This window comes from Hirundo rustica, chromosome 9, assembly GCF_015227805.2.
Source record: "Hirundo rustica isolate bHirRus1 chromosome 9, bHirRus1.pri.v3, whole genome shotgun sequence".
NCBI lineage: Eukaryota > Metazoa > Chordata > Aves > Passeriformes > Hirundinidae > Hirundo > Hirundo rustica.
The window spans coordinates 4176884-4187617 of record NC_053458.1 but is presented as its reverse complement, the minus strand read 5'-3'; the positions used below and the strand labels follow the sequence as shown (position 1 = coordinate 4187617).

The following is a 10734-nucleotide window of genomic DNA, read 5'->3' as shown; positions in this document are numbered from 1 at the left end:
AGGTACAGCTGTTTGATTCCTGAGACCCAAGTGTCTTTCCCTTCATTTTCCTATTAGTTGTAGCCTACAGCAAGCATCTTAGAGAGAGCAAAGTTCTCAGAGTCTGTGTTTCCCTGCACAAAATGAGGAATATCATTGTGTTTTCCCACCCTTCCCCTTGCTGGACAATGTCTTTGAGAAGACAGAGCCTAGCTCTGTGCAACTCTGGCCTTTAGCAGCACAATCTCTCATGCTGGGACACATCTCTGAGTGCCTTGATGATACAAAGAATAAATATATTTTAATTTACTCATGGTGGCAATGATGGGTGCTACACATAAAATTATTCATATTCACTAATACCAAACAACAAACCCACCTCAAACCTCAGTGCCATTACCTGGCCAAGTGCTACACCTTGAAGTGTCACAGTTACCTTACAAATGACATTATTCTGCCTGTGGAATCACACTGCTGCAAAATAAGCAACTGGCTGAGACATCTTTCTGGTTTGGCAGCCTGAAGTTAACAATTTAACAGAGAGAGGCACATTAACCGAATCCTTGTAGGAATCTGCCCCAAATGAAAGATTCTATTTCAGGCAGCCGTTTTTCAACCCAGAGTTACAGAGCATAGTGATAAACTGCCCTCTAGACATGGAGGACAAACTGCTTGGGGAGATGATTCAGGCTGTGCAAAGCTATCTGTTTGCCTTTTCTGCTTGATGTTTTTTCCCTCCAAATGACTTTGCCCCAGCCTGAACCCAAGATGTGCCTGTGTGATACAGCTTGCTCAACCTCTGGCACAGTTGATTCAGCTGTTAATCATTTGTCCATGACAAAAAAAAAACCCAAAAACAAAAAACCAAACAACCACCCAAAACCAACCAACAAAAAAACCCCACTTACAGGAAGACCTCTCCATCCACAGGGCCTTTGCTGGCCAGGAAATACAGGACATATCCAATACTTCAACAGCAGTAAAAGATAAATCAAGATTATAAACTCAGAGCACCCTCTAGATACAACTTCAAACCATGACAGTGGTCCCAGCATGTGGAATTTTCAACCTTCTCTCTGCTGTCTTTGTTTTACTGCCTCTCACCAAGTACATCTCAGTGGTGAATATGCAGGAGTGGTGAACTACCAGAAGTGAGGCTAAAACAGGAGCAGGGACCCAAGAGACAGAATTTCCTACAGCTCAACACACTTTTCAGAGAGAACCAAAAAGCACCTTCAGGTTTTATACATAATTTACAACCTGATTAATTAGAGGTAGGTCTAACACATGAAATTTTGACAGCAACCACAGGTCATTTTCTGCTTCCTTGGGTCCATGGATCAGGGGGAATGTTGCTTCAGCATGGCCTGTGTCCTCTTTTCCATTGCTGATCCTTCTCCACTGGTAACTGCAGCAGCTGAGGCTTTCTGATGAGCTGAAGTCCCAAAACAACTCTCTATGTTGCTGAATCAGGATTCATCACATTTGAAAATCAAATACCCACCATGCAAACGGAGCCTGCAAGTGCAACACCTCCTTTGCAGAGTTCATACCCCAAGTTTGTGAGCCTTTGCTCCCTGTAAATAAATACTCTGCAGTTTCACCAAAGATGATGGTTCTTTAAATGGCAGTTTCCTGTTAAAAGAAAAACTGAAACACATCAGAGCTGAAAAGCCTTCCCTGGGAAAAATCAGACTGGAGCCAGCAAACAGCTGTTTACAGAATCATCAGTGAACTTTTCAAAAAGTTTGTTTTCCTCCTCTGAGAAGAGGGTTTTATTCCCTGCTACAGAATATGTTTCCTTCTCAGAACACATTTCCTTCTGTGGAAAAACTCATTCAAAGGAAAAAGGAAGCTTCCCACTAATTTTAATTGTGAAGAACATAAGGTGGCAAATACATGGTAAAATTTACAACCAAAGAATACTTCCAGACTTTTAAAACAAACCCCACCTGCATCATAATTTTTGTTACTGTTATATTCTGGTGTGAGGCTGGTCTCTGGAAGGCTGTGGACATAAAACCCTCACCTTGCTGAACTTAATTCTCCTCTTCCGGCTTTTGATCCACTAAAAATAACGTCTCATTGTGACCGAGGCCAAATCTGACACAGATTCACCTACTCTGAAAGCTCTAAAGTCCTGTGAAGAGGGAAAAACAAAGAAAACCCCTCCATGTCCCATCCTTTTTCTTCATCTCCTCTCCATCAGACTTCAAGACAACACACACGCAAACTTGTTTTCAAACTAGAAACAGCATTTTTAAAGGGGGGAAATAAAAAAGATACTCATCATCTGTGTGTCAAATAAACAGTACAAAATTTACAGAAAATGCAACACATTTCTCACAGCATTGTTAACTTCTGCTCATTTCAAATACAGCTCACTTCTGACACTGAGAGCTGTTCTTACACCTCTAATAACTGTTAGAGAAGACAAAGATGCCACAAAAGGGCTTTTTTTGCAGCTAGCACCTGGCAGTAATTCTCCCTAATCCTTTATTTTCACAAATGTCTGAGGCTGAATGGGCAGAGATTGCTGCCTGTTAACCTGATTTCCCTTTAATCTATTGTGATTTCATTTCTTTGAGGTGAGGAGTATTTGCAGAAGTGGTGTTACAGGAGCTATGATACAGGGTTGAAAAGCCAGCAAATAATATCAGATCTTAAAAGACCTTTTTTTGAAAAAAAAACCAACAAAACCATTCTCTATCTAAAAGCCCCTTGAATGGGCAACATCCGAGGCTATTCTTCTCATTCAGACTTTCTCAGGTACTGATAAAACATTTTAGGGTGATAGATGAGCCACAGGGCAAACACATCCATTGAGATAAGACTATTTAAAGCTCTAAAAACTAATAGCTGGAGAGCTGCTTCACTAATGGACCTGATATTTCCTGCCTCCAGTAGGATAATTTCAGAAAGAGACAGGCCATGTTACAGGTACTCAGGAAATCCTATCAGAGCATCTCCCCATATTCCTCACTGTCATGAGCTGAAATGTGTAATTCAGTTTCACCCCACTTCCAGACAGATAAAACCAGAGGAAAAAAAACACCAAACCCACACCTTTACTCTTCCCCATGCCAGTCTTACCTCGGGGATTTACAAACAACATAACAAAGGTTTTTAATGGGGCTGATCCTAGAAAGCAAATCAGTGTGAGAAGACCAGTTGGCAGAAGACCTCGGCACAGGAGAGAAATACTCTTATAAATCATGACTTTTGCAGCAGTAACATCAAACCAGAGCCAAGAGCAGGAGGTTGAGTCCCAGGATGGCACAAACAGGAGCAGAAGGAGAAGCCAGGAGCTGTGCCTCCAATTCCTGCTGCTCAGATGGACTTCCACCGTGTTCCTTCACCACTGTGTGCATCCCATGTTGGCTCAGGGAGGGAATTTAGAGAACAGAGTCAAACCTCTGTGGAAAACTGCCAACAGACATCCTCTTTCATTTCTTTGACATGATATTCTTCTGACTGAGAACAGCATTTGCCAGGAAAGCAATAAATATGAACCTGACAGGTGTTCTTCAGAAAGCAAAGAAAGGAAAAAGGAAACAGTGCATGAAAATGTATTTCACAACCTAAAACACAGCCAGAAAGAGGTTACCTTCTCTGTTGCAGCAACTGTCACTGAGTAGTGATTAAAGCACAGAAAACATTGTCTTTAATCCAACGTGAGGGAGTGAAAATTGCATATTCCCAGTCTACACAAGCAGTTGCTTTCCCAGAAGCCACTGACATGGAGAGATCTGTCAGCGTTCTCACTGCTCTAAAACCACAGGCTGATTCTGCAAACCATTCACTAATGAAATCCTCATTACTGCAGGAGATCACGGCCCTGATTAGCACTGGTTAAATTGGGACCATTTCTTGAAGTGGTCATGTCTGAGCAGGGCACTCTCATACACAAAGAGGCTCTGAGTTACAGCAGTATTAATGTGATACAGCACATAAACACAGCACAGAAAGAAGACATTCTTATCCCTTCTGAACACACAGAACAGGTCCTTCCCTCCCTCCTTGGGATTCCTCTTCCTCACCATTGCCACACCTCAAACCTGCTCATTCTGATTTTTTAAACCCAGTTTACACAACAGCTGTACAACATGAGCCATTTTTTCTGATTTTTCAACCAACTTCACCGTGAATGTACCAGAAGAGGATCAACAAGACTAGATTTAGCCTTCACTGTAAAGTTCATTTTAGTTTAAATCCATGCTTAGCTGTGGCTTATTTAAGTTGATCTTCTGTGGCTGGTTGAAAACCAGAGATCACATTCTTCCTTCCAAGGACACCCGGGTACAGTTACCTACACACAAATCAAAATGCCATTAACACTGGTGTGCTTTCACCACAGCAGAATAACCTTTATTCTCAAGTGGGATCCACGTATTTCAACAATGTTGATCGACAAAGGCAAGTAATGCTTCACCATGACCTACTGGGCATTTCAAGGAAGGCATGAGACATCAAAAAGCAGAAATACAATAAAATAATATGTGCACACATCCACACTTCTCTCTCTCTCCCTGTACATAAATTGTGTATTTCTTACACTTAAATTTTACTGCATTATTCTCTTGGCAGAGAATGGGATAATTCCTTCTCAGCTGAGTTTTATTATCAGTTTTGTGCACATTACTGGAAATTTTTTTTTTGGGGGGGGGGAGTTTCTGCTTTCAAAACTGTCATGTTTAAATGCACATCTTTAACTTCAAATCCCACTTGAACGAAAAAAGCGAGCAAAATTCATTTCAGCTTCTCATGCCACAAAGAAAAACCAGCTTTGGGAGCATCACACAGCATGGGCTGTCCCAGGAACGTGGGAGATTGCAGGAGATGGTACAATTACCTGCTGCTTTGGCATGCTCGTCCTAAAACACCCAAAAAGAAGCCAAAATAGTGGAGGCAAGCACTTAAAATCAGCAAGTTATGCATTTGCAAGATAAACAACACCTAATGTTAAAGATCAGACATTCGCCAAACTGAGGATTTTCTCCTTTCCCAGGTATTTCCACTGCCACAAATAGCACCCATGCCAGACACCAACACTGCACTTTAAGCCTGGCAGAATTATCCCAGAAGAGCACAAGCTATGAAACAAAACTTACTGAAATGACACCTTTTTTTCAGATGTTTTTATTCATAACAGTATTACATGGTGTGTTACAGAAATTAATGGAAAATCTCTAAAAAATTTGTTGGTTTCTGTTGTTGTTGCTGAATGCGTTACACATAAAGTTAAAAATAATGTGTCTGCAAATGTTAACAAATGGTCATTATCTGAGGTAAAGTTAAAGTAGGTTTAGAAATGTACTGCAACAGTCATTTTATCTTTCTCATCTTTATTAAAAAAATAAGTGTCAGAATGCAGAAATAAAATGAATGAAAACCACGGAGTAAACATTTTTGCAAAGAAGGTGCCCAGTACATTATTGAGATGAAAGGTTTCATCAGACACTTGGATGACTACGATCTATCAAAATATCTTTTCATGACAGGCAAAGATCAAGAACCTATGGGGGGGGATGGTAACAGGATGGCTGGTGGGGTTCCCTGGTTTGTAAATTTAAAGTGACGCATTTAAGTGCTAGTGAAAGGATGAGGGATTAAACAATTGCACAAGCTGGATATTTGAGTTATCTACAATACTGGTACAGCGCAGAGGCCCTGCAGCCCTGTCAGCTCAGCAAACCAGCCACGACAAGGACGACTGTATGACGAGACAATCCAGAATCTGCTTCTATTCATCAGCGTTGGCAAAGGTAAGACAAAGGTCCGTGGTGATGGCCCAGCTGTCTCCCGGGGGAGACACCAGAATTCCAGCCTCATTCCCTCGGCACCTATTCGTGAGTGATCTGCTTCCTACAAATGTGATCCTCTGAGATATCATCCTCTTCTTTTCTCAGTGTTTCACCCCATAACTGGAAATGTGCTGATGACGCTAAACCTCCAATGTCTGTGATGAACCAAAACTGGGTTTGTGGTTCCACGTGCTGGACAAAACCCGCCCCCCCCAAAAAAAAAAGCTGCTGAGGAAGAAAGTAGCACCACTGTGCAAATCAGGAAAATATTCTGACAGAAATGTCCTCCAGAAACGCTTTAACCTCTGCTTTTAATCCTGAAACACTCAATCCACCAAGTTCCAAATTATCTCCTCCAGTTGGAGAACTTGATCTCCCAATGGGAAAATACGATTTGCTACGAAGCTGTTTGCACATGACTAAGGAACAAGCATCAAATGACCGTGGATGGGGATAAGATTCTCCTCTTTGCAGGTTCATAGGTCTATTCACAGCTAATTTCTCATTCACATACATTCTGCAATGCACATTTCTCTAATTTATCTAATTCAAAATAAAAGAATGGGATTGTGTTGTGAGATTTGGTTGCACATACCAACAATCACCACTGCAGTTATTCTGCATTCTAAACCATTTTTAGCTTATAACAGAGATGAAAGAAAGTAAAACTTCTATAACTCCAAGCCTATTTCAATCATGACAAAAATGTAAATCCTAATGTGTCAATTTAAAAACAAAATCTGCACAATAACCCTAAAAACTGATTAATCCTTTGATTTCTTTAACCCTTTTTCCTTTTTCTATTTTTCTTTTTTTTCTTCTTTTTTTTTTTTTCTTTTTAGTGTTAAACCACTAAATTCAATATACTGTAACTGCATAGGAGTATCAGGAAAACACATTTGACCTGTATAACAACTCTCTGTAGGGCAAAAATATATAGATTCTTTATGAAAATCATGTGCTAAACATATGAACCCAAACACTGCACTTTTTGCTTCATAAATGTAAAAAAAGGAAGTTTTAAATTCTTTTTGTTCTGCGTGTAAACAGTTGGATGACTTCTATGCAGAGGTTCAAAGGAATGTCAATGGAAAGTGATCTCTTGTAAGTGGAATTATGTCTGTGTGATAACGCTAGACCATAAAATCATGTGTTCCCATTAATTTCACTAGTTGCTGACAAGCTGACTGCTTTTGGCAAATGCACTTGAGCTTCAGCCCATTATTGTTAAGCATGTGAAAAAACGTGTGTGATGTGAGAACCACAAACTGGGTTTGCCACACCCCCCAAGCACTGCAACTTGCTACCTTCTCTACTGTGTAATGGCATTAGTAAAAGAATTTTCATAACATTTATATTTACAAAAAAAAGAATGGCAATTTTCATTCGAACTCCTTAAAGCCATTTCCCCTTAAACATTTAAAGAGTTTAACAGTAAGATTTTTTTTCAAGTTATAAAATAAAAATCCGATTTGATTTTTTTTCTGATGTACAAAAAGTGATAAAGATGAACAATTTTGATCACAGAGTCAGTTTGTTATTCCAAAATCCATGCCGTCCTTGTCCCATTTGTCAAGTCCGCTTCATCCAAACTCCTAACCAGAAGCATACCAGTATTATTTGGCAAATGATTTTTTTTTTTTCATCAAAAATGGCACACAGAGAAGAAAACACTTGTCTGCATAGCATTACAGCAGCAAGATACTGAAGAAATAAAAATATTCCTTTTCTGCACTTTGTTTAGAGTTTCCTAGGAAATACTGACTCTTTTGTCTTTCCTCAGTGGGACTCAATGTCCTTTCTCTACCCACAACATGAGTATTCCAACAGAAAGCAGCATTTCTTCCTCATGATGTGCTAGAACTTAAAGGTCCATTTGGCAACATTTTCAGTCAAGGATGGATAAAGAACCGAGTTCTGTTCTGTGGTTTCAAGTCGGGAATCATTTCCACAGGAGGCGTTTTGCTGTTAGATCTGTCACTCATACAAAACTACAGAGTAAAAAATACAAATTAAAAACAAAAAGAAAAGAGAAAAAAAGAAAGAAAAAAAAGAAAAAAAAAATGACATTGCCAGTATTTTGTTGTTGTTGTTTAAAAATGTCTACATAGGGGAAAAAAAAGGGCCAGGATCAGCCTGATGTAAATGACAATGAAAATCATGTCACCGTGACATAGAAAGTGCCGACTTGTGCCCCAAAGGCTGCTGAATGATAATGCCACTGCTACATACAAGACTCTGCTTTTTGCTGAAAAGGAAAAAAAAAAAGCAATGTCTAACACCCAATAAATTTCGTTCAGATGCTCATTATTTATAGGTGGCACACAGAAGGTGACAAATGTTTAAAAGAAGACCGAGGAGTAAGATTTCCTAGTCTGGATACCCACCACTTGTGGGGACAGGGCTGCACTCGTGGTGTGAGAAGCGGGGAGAGTTTTTGTTTTGTGCTGCCATAGGAATCTGCCATTGGTTGCCAAAAAAACACATCAGGAACACTCGTAGAGCCAGTCCAGGAGGGCAATCTCTCTCCTTTGTCAGACAAAATCAATCGGAAAAAAGCATGAAAGCCAAAGGCCCGCCAGGTTGTTGGGTTTCGTTTGAGTCTTGGAGCACCACAAGCCTGTAACAATGCTATTTCTTAGGTCTGTTAATCTGCGCGTAGAGAGGTTCTGCTTCCTGGGGATAACAAACATAAAATGAGCAGAGATGTCTCCAGACAGCATTTTCACAACATTTTTACAACATCTGCTTGAGAGCAGCGATACCTCGTGAGTCAAAACCCACAGCAAGTGTTTGCTTTCCGTGCTGCCTTGAGCGATCGTGGCACCCCGGTTGAGTGGTGAAGAAAATGGGAATTATTTCAGAAAATGAGTGTTTTCTATTCATGTCCTCCTCCAGCACTGGCCATGCACTGATCCTCACTGCTGGGCACGGACATATGAGGTAATTAAATGATAATTTACAGGGCCGGATGTTTGGAAGTTCAGAGGCCGGAATTGCAGCCCGGGTACAAGGCTGAGTTTCCCCGCTGGCAGCACGACTGCAGAACATAACTGTGGGTTTTGCACAACTCAGGAGAAAACCACTTGCAAACAGAAACCGCCACGGAAAGCTGAGCTAATGAAGCTGTGATGGGATTTAAAACAACAACATGAGTGGCCCATGAAGAACGAGGAGCGCCAGCCCTGCGCAGTTTGATTAGGAGTCTGTGGAACCATTAGTACAACCATTAAAGCTGGGAGGAAAGCATGGTCAACTTGTCAACAGATACTTTCTTGGGAATTTCCTGGATGTGGGAAGGGGGAAGAGCTGCCATGTTCTTCAGCTGTTGCTTCACAGCTGACACACCCTGTGCTTTCTGTGTTCACCTCAGCTGCGGAGGGTAGCAAACCATCCATGGGCCCTGGAACCAACTCTACTTCATTTCCAGAAACTAATTTTTTAAACTAAGAATGACATCTAAAAAAGGAACAAGACAGGCAAGAAAGGCTAATTAATGCCACGCTGCATTAACTCTCCACAGCTTGATATTCAAATACCACGCCATGACGTTGAATTTAACCGAGTTAGAACCAACTCGTGTTACAGCAGCATTGGCAGGAGCTGACTTTTGAGCAAAAAAAAAAAACTCAGAAGGTTGGCAAATCACTGGACACTGAGGAGCACAGACAGGATTGCCTGGGGATGGCACAGGACTTAATTCACTGTTTGTTGAAGTGGTGCTGGGGATGAGGAGAACAGCCTGAAGGATCCACAGGGTGCTCTGTGCTCAGGGTGCCTGTGCAGTGCTCCAGGCTCTGCCCCATCCCAACGCCCTGTCCTGCCTCAGAGTGCAGGAAGATACAACAAATCCAAAATATGACCCGTTTCCTCCATGGCAAGGAAAGCTGTCTCTTATTCCCTGAAAGTCCTGCATTTCTGGAGCTTGCAGACACCCTGTTTCCCCACCTCCTATCCACAGGGAGCCCTGAGTATGCTACGAGCTCTGCGAGTGAGAGAAATCCTCTGGAATGATTAAATAAATGCTGCTGAAATTATCCCCAGCAAGAAGCAAATACATTTTGTGACCTTGAAAAACTGAAGGTAATCAAAGGAGATGACTGAGAGTAAATAACTGCTTTTCACACACCGTGAGTTAAGTCTACCTATGCCAATTTTCACGTGCAGGCTTGAAGCTGGCAGAATGATCTATCGCAGCTAGTTCAGAGAAAATCTGTACTAATTAATGTGTGAACCTGACACACACCAGGCCATTCTTCAGGCAGTTGCTGAACCTAAGGTCATTGCAAAGGGAAGTGAAAAGGAAGGAGGAGAAGAGAAGGAGAGGGAGGGAGAACATCCCTTTGGAACAAAAGATGTCAGTTTTTTAAACGCCTTCAGGGAAGAAAAGAGCTTTTCAAAATGTCAAGTCTGCTTGTTAGAGCTGTCCTCAAATGTCCTTCAGATATGCAGATGAGCTGAAGTAACAGGTGTCCTAAGGTGCCACTGGACTCCACACTCTTGGAAGGGGAGGAGGAGGAGCTCCTCATGAGCAGCAGCACTTCCAACAAGCGTGAGACAGCCTTTACAATGAGAAACTTCTTTGATTCATACCAAATATTTTATCTGTACAAACATCTGATGTGGCAAAGGCCTGCATTTCTCACTGATTTGAATAATTTCTCTTCTAACAGACCAGAGAATTTTGCATGAAAAGTGTACTCTTACTTCTTCCTTTCAGTTGATTTCTCCCTTCAGATGCCTAAATGAGAAATTAATTGCAGTAATTGTCAAAGTCAAAGGGTTTTGGTCAATGCCTGAGATTTGTTTCCTAGTATTATTCTGAGCCAATTCAAGCATGCTTTTAGCTCAACAATGCAAATGGTGTCTGTAAAATATTGATACTCAAGAGAGCAAAACAGAACAGAAAGGGACAAGAAAAAGGCAAAAGGAGAGTCGAGTGCTGTTGACT

The 10734-nt window shown here is 41.1% G+C and overlaps 1 protein-coding gene across 8 annotated transcripts in view; it reads right to left on the bottom strand.

Moving 5' to 3' along the window:
* Positions 1-4770: 4770 nt before the first annotated feature.
* The window catches only part of DAB1 (DAB adaptor protein 1), a 409578-nt gene continuing 403614 nt past the window's right edge, over positions 4771-10734 (bottom strand). For all 8 annotated transcript variants that reach the window (XM_058421723.1, XM_058421724.1, XM_040072732.2 and 5 more), the window contains one exon: positions 4771-8459. The gene's annotated coding sequence lies outside the window, so the exon portion shown is untranslated. The remainder of the gene's footprint in view (positions 8460-10734) is intronic.